Source organism: Erithacus rubecula (genome assembly GCF_903797595.1).
Source record: "Erithacus rubecula genome assembly, chromosome: 17".
In the NCBI taxonomy this organism is placed as follows: domain Eukaryota; kingdom Metazoa; phylum Chordata; class Aves; order Passeriformes; family Muscicapidae; genus Erithacus; species Erithacus rubecula.
Genome location: NC_136669.1, coordinates 14616368 through 14622451, shown reverse-complemented (window position 1 = coordinate 14622451; position 6084 = coordinate 14616368).

The window sequence follows — 6084 nt, the reverse complement described above, 5'->3', positions numbered from 1 at the left end:
TCTCCAGATAGGGTGTTCTGCACAGACACCATCCTGCCACAGGCTGGTCACCCCTTCTCAAACACTCCAAATGCCAGGGCGTGTTCCTAACATTCAGTAAGCACACAAGAAGTCCCAGCAAAGTCAGAACTCTGCCAAATGACTCTGGGAAGCTTGGCATGTTTGAATTGGTTTCTGCTACCTGTTGCTGGGATTTTTTTGAAGCACCTGGACACTGTCAGGAGCAACAGGGCAGGCAGGAGGGATTCTACCATTCCTGCCCACCATGGCCATCAGGACACCGCACTCCACAATCACTCTGTTATTTCCCCTGGCATTGCAGGCAGCAGCAGAACATTGAATTGCTTCACCTCCACTGCCAGCCCCCTGCACCTGAACCACTTTAGTTCCAGCTCTTCTCACATCCCATACAGGTACAGCCTCAATTTATTTGTTGACCCAGAGCATCTCCTCAGAATTTTGACAGAAAAGAAGCAGCCCTTTATGAGATTTGTTTGAATTTACCTTAACAGGCTGGTGGGTTGTCTTTGTTTCCTCTAATTCCTGATCAAGGTCTTAGTCCCCAAGCCCTTCACAGTGACCAGTGGCTCACCTGGGAAATGCCTTGGTTCAGCAGATTTATGAAGTCTTGCAATTGCCATTTTAATTTTTTAAACTTTCTTAAGCTGGTAATTCTTGATCATAGCTGTATAATTTTGTTGGTGGTTGCCTAGGGAACAGTGATCACGACCTGATTGCATTCAATTTGGGGAGAGAAGAATCTATGCAGTACACAGGCATTCAGGGTGCTTTAAAAAGTCAGACCCCATAAATACAAGAAAAACTGCTAAAACAGAATGATAGGGAAAACCAGACAGAAAAAACACAATTCTTTAAGATTTATTTCAAGAGCCACCAAGCCATCATCAGAGAGGAGAAACCTCCATCCTACTTAATGCTGTATTGAAAGTAATAATTAGCAATAAAAAAAGAAACTCGTAATAAATAGATGAAAAGGGAAATAATTAACAAATTTCTGCATTTCATAATTGGTAATTTGCATCAGCAGGGCAATCTGGGTGCCTGCAGTCACTCCATAGGGGATTGTGTTTGCAGCATTGCACCTTTTGCCTGGTCTTAGGAGGAATTTTTTCCCTCTTTCCTACCTCAGGCATTGAAATCCAGTGTGGATTTTGGGCTGCAGAGGCCTCTGGCTACTGGAGAGCCTCTGGAGCAACCTGCAGTACTGCCTGCCCTGTTCCAGCTTCCTCTAAAGCAGTGGGTTAGGTGAATTTTTAACTCTCACTCGCTCTTGGAAGAGGAAAAAGTTTAGATTTTTAGGAGAAGACCTGTCTTCCTGTGGCCTTTGTGTGTTGAGGATGGTCTGACAGAGTCACAGAATATCCTGAGCTGGAAGGGATCCACAGGGATCACTGAGTCCAACTCCAGGTCTATGCTGCTGTGCTCTCTGGGATAGTGCAGACAGCTGGGGTGGCAACAGAAAGATCCCTGTCTCCCCCCTGCAGGAGTTTCTGTGGTGCCAGCTCAGTTATGTCTCCCTTATCTCACCCCTGGCTTCCCAGCACGCTGCCAGCAGCCCAAACACGTGACTTATCGGATTCAGGTGCTGGCAGAGATCTTTGAGCTTGACAGAATGCCCAAAGCTGCCAGTTCTTCAACCTCTTAATGAAATGAGACTGCTCCTTTTCATTTACACACCTCTTGGATCCTGAAGTGATGCCTCTTGAGAAGCCATGCTAGAGTGCTGGGAGAGGCCTTGGAACCCTTTCAGCTCCAAATTGCCAGGTCCAATCCAGCAGCTTTAAGAGGTCTTGGCAGTTGGCACACCTGTGGGAAGTGGCCCTGGGGACAGCAGCTGCCTCTCTGGGCTAAAGGGACAGCTAGGCTGCCTTTGGGCAGTGCAGGCAGAGCCTGCCCATGTGTCCCAGCCCGTGCTGCCTCCCCAGCTCCCACCACAGCAGGAGGCTCACCCAGGCACAGGAGCAATGGCAGCTGAAATTCCCAGCCACATCTCCTCGGTGCTGGTGGTGCACCAGGGTCTGTCAAGGGCCTGAAGCTCTGTAACCCCCAGCAGGGACACGGGGACACAGCAGCCACACTCTGGGGACACTTTGCTGGAGGCTGCTGTGGGCAGAGACTGTGCCAGCTCCCTGCAGAGCACTGCTAGGGAGATCACACGTGAGGAGAACAAGGATTGGGAAGAGCAGCAGATATTCTGGAAGGCTTCTTCCCATGTCATCCTTCCCAGCCCATTGAGATTTTCCTGTGTCTGAGCACACCAAGGGGAGTCTGTTTCACTGTGCATCTTCGCAGCACTTAAAGGACAAAGTGATACACCAGGAGACTCCAATCTGTCAGCCAAGATTGGGGGGCTGCAGGCTAGGATGCCTTGGGGTGAAAGGGAATAGGGAATCCACGCCCAAGAGATCTGGTCCTTGGCAGCTCTGGGGGAGCAAGAGAAGGTGTTGGATTCACTCATCCACTTTAACCAGAACCACCATCCTGGCATTTTACTCCTGAGCAATGGCACTCCAGGGTAGAAAATGCCAGTCCTAGAGCTAAACCATGCAGCACTGCAGCAAAGTTAAGGATGGGGAGAAATGAGGACAAGATGGAAAATGCTCTCAACAGAAGTCAGTGTATCAGTCCCTGCACCACAGCTCCCAGGATGTGTCCAGGGAAGCCCTTGCTGCATGTCCCCGAGCCACCAGCTGCTCTGGAGGAAGGTGCCACTGGGCATCATGGGCTCATGCTCCTTCCTCCCTTGCAGGGAGCAGCAGGAGGCTGGGACAGAGGGCAAGGAGCAATGCAGCTATGGTCACACAAGGACAGAGAACATCCAGCCAAAATCCTCGCCTGGGTACTGGCCAGGGTGGCAGGGCCATGGGGAGAGCAGAGAAGTGAAGGAGGAATTACTTAATCAAGTTCCTCTTCCCAATGTCTTCATTTGGCTGCTGGCTGAGAGATAAGGGGCCAGAGCCCTTGGGACTCACTGGTACACTCCCCCCTCCCTCCAGTGCCCCTGCCAATCCGTCCTGCGTTTTGAATGGGGAAGGGGAGGTCTTTGATGGACAGAGATAAGATGGTTTCATGAGCCAGCCAGCACCTTTAACACAGGTTACACCCTGAACCATGTATGGGGTAAGCAGGGCTGGGGTTTCTGAACCAAGCTGATCTGAAGCAGCAGGATGGATGTCCCCACTGCTGCTGACAGGATGGCCCCTGTGGCTGCCCCTTGGCAATAACCCCATGGGAGATGGGGGTGGCAACAGCCAACAAGTAAAGGTGGTGGAGAACAGCTTGAGCCATTATCTCAGGGACACAAATGCTCCAGCTGCAGGCAGCAGGAGTAGAGTTGACAAGTTTGGCACAGGGGCTGGTTCTTCCTTACAGGGGCTGATGTGAGAGGTCAGAGAGGGACATCCCCCAGATAAATGCTTCCCCACTGCCTAATCCCTGCTGTCCTTGCTGCCTCCTCTCTGCCTGATCCACACTGCTTGATTCCTCACTGCCTGATCCTGCCTTTTTCTGGGTTTCTCCTATGTTCCTACTGAGTCTCCTGCATACTCCCAGCATTGGGTGTGAGCTGAGTCACTGCAATGCCACTGCACCTCATTGCAACATCTCCTGTCTTCTGTTCCAGGCACCATGAGGAGCCTGTAAATACTTTCTTTGGCAAGATTTTTGTTTTGATCTAATGGCTCAGCTTCCTTCAAAGGCAGGCATGGAGAGGCACTGTGTGAGGCAACAGGGAAGGTCACGGGAAGAAGTGAGGCAGCTGTAATTGGGGAGGATCAAACCCAGGCTTGAGCAGGGGTGTGGACAGGTGGCTCAGCCTGGGCTGGCAGCGTGTCACCCCAGGCAGTGACTGTCCCAGATCCTCCCCAGGCCCAGCTACCTGTGACTACTCAGCTGGCTGCTGGCATCACCCGAGACACGGCCAGGGGCCCTGTGATGATGCAGGTGCTGGACAAGACCACACCATTGCCAAGGTGGCCACAGCAGCATGCCATGCAGGAGGGTGACTCACAATGGGGGAAGGCAAACAGAGGACGAGCCCTGAGCCAGGCCATGCTTGGAGGGAAGGCACGTGCCATTCCCACGCCTGGCCAACCTGCATCATCCACGTCTCAAAACACTCGTTTGGCTCTGGTGAGGGACAGCTCTGAGCCAGGCAGCTCCTTCCTGACTCTGAGCACTGTAATGAGCTTTGCTTTGTGCTACTAAGGATGTGAGTGTGAGCAGCAAACTTTGCTGTGGTCTGGTGGCTGCTCAGTCACCCATGAGAGACAGCTTCAGTTCCTCTGGTGTCTGTGGAACCAGCTGGGGGAGGGCAGCTACAGGGCTCCCAGCTGCAGCTCTGAAGATGGACACTGGGTCCAGGCCTCTCCCAGTGCAGCCCAGTGAGAGATGGGATCTGGGCACAGGCCAGACAGTCAGAACTTCAACTGCAAGCACCCTATCTGGGGCCAGACCCACAGCTGTGACTTGCTCCAGGTAACTTTGGCACCCAGGGAGCCAAAATTCAGCCTTGGCCACTGCCAGGATCAAAGGCACCAAGGTGGAGAGTGGGGTCTCCCAGCTCAGGGGTCCCAGCAGTGCAGTCATGAGTGCCACTCTCTGTAACACCAGTGCTGCTGATTCCTACCCCCATACCCAGACATCTTCACCCTTGCCCTGGTTCTCATTTCCTCCTCTCCCAAAGCAGTCGTACTCAAAGCCATCACTGAGGTATTCAGCTACATGGAGACCCCAAAAATCATAGAGTCATAGAATTATAAAATCATTATATAAGATAAATCATATATAAGATAGATATATAAGACATATATTATATATATATGATTATATCATATATAAGATCAAGTTCAGCTGTTCCTCCAGCATATGCCACTAAAACATGTCCCCAAATGCCACATCTACCTGATTTTTGACCACTTTCAGGGACCCCACATGCTCTCAGGAGCCTGTTCTGATGCCTGAATTCCTTCTCTTTATCATGTGAAAAAGACTGGCTGCCCTGCTGCCTGCCTGTCATGTCCTGGGGCGAGCTGGGTTCACTGGGGCATCCCAAATCCCCCCCAGCACTCACAGCACCATACAGCTGCCAAGGGGTACCCCCTGTCCCTTGCTCAGTAGAGCTGCCTTGAGCCACTGTCCTTGTTCCTGTTGCAGTCGGCTTTCCCCACCCTTCTCTTCCTCCTCCTTCTCCCTGCACTGTGCAAACTTTCCCCTCTTTGGTGTTCTCAGCACTAGCAGCACATTCTCCTGCAGCCAGCGGGCAGGGCAGGCAGACACCAGCAACTGCGACCACACTCCAGCGCCGGCACTTTCATCCTTATCTGGAACATTCCACCTGCCCCCTGGAGCGGCCCGGGAGGGCAGCATTCCCACGCACGGGAGCTGGCACCCGCTTCCAAAAACCAGGGCAGCAGGGCAGGGCCCGCTGTGGAGTGCTGCTGTTCAGGAGAGGAGTGGACGGACAGACGGACATGGCAGCACCGACCCTGCTCCAGGAACCACCACGGCTGCTCATGCCGCCGTCCCCACATTGCGTGTGAGCTCCTGTCACAGACACGCGTGGCCCCGCGCACACACGCATGGCCGCTTGCACACGCTCGTGTCCAGGTGGGCACGTGTGAATGTGTGTGTCGCACACCTGGCACACGTGCAACGCCAAGCGCGTGTGCCCAGGTGTGCTCTCATACACTGGCATGGGTGCGCACACACACACACACACACACACACACCCACACACACACACACACACACACACACACACCCACACACACATACACACACCCACACATACACACACACACCTGGCACACGTGCAATGCCTGGGGCACACCCAGGTGCGCAATGCCCTGTGCGCACACACGCGGGCACACATACACGCACACACATCTGTCTGAGTGCACGCAGCGGCACACACGCGTGCACACGGACACACGTGTGTATGTATATATCTATATATACACACACATTCTCTCGCCCTCTCACGGTCCCGCCCCGCTCGGTCCCGCCCCTCCCGGCGCGTGCGCGGTGCCGCGGTCCCGCGGCGGGCGCGGGCGGGGCCGGACG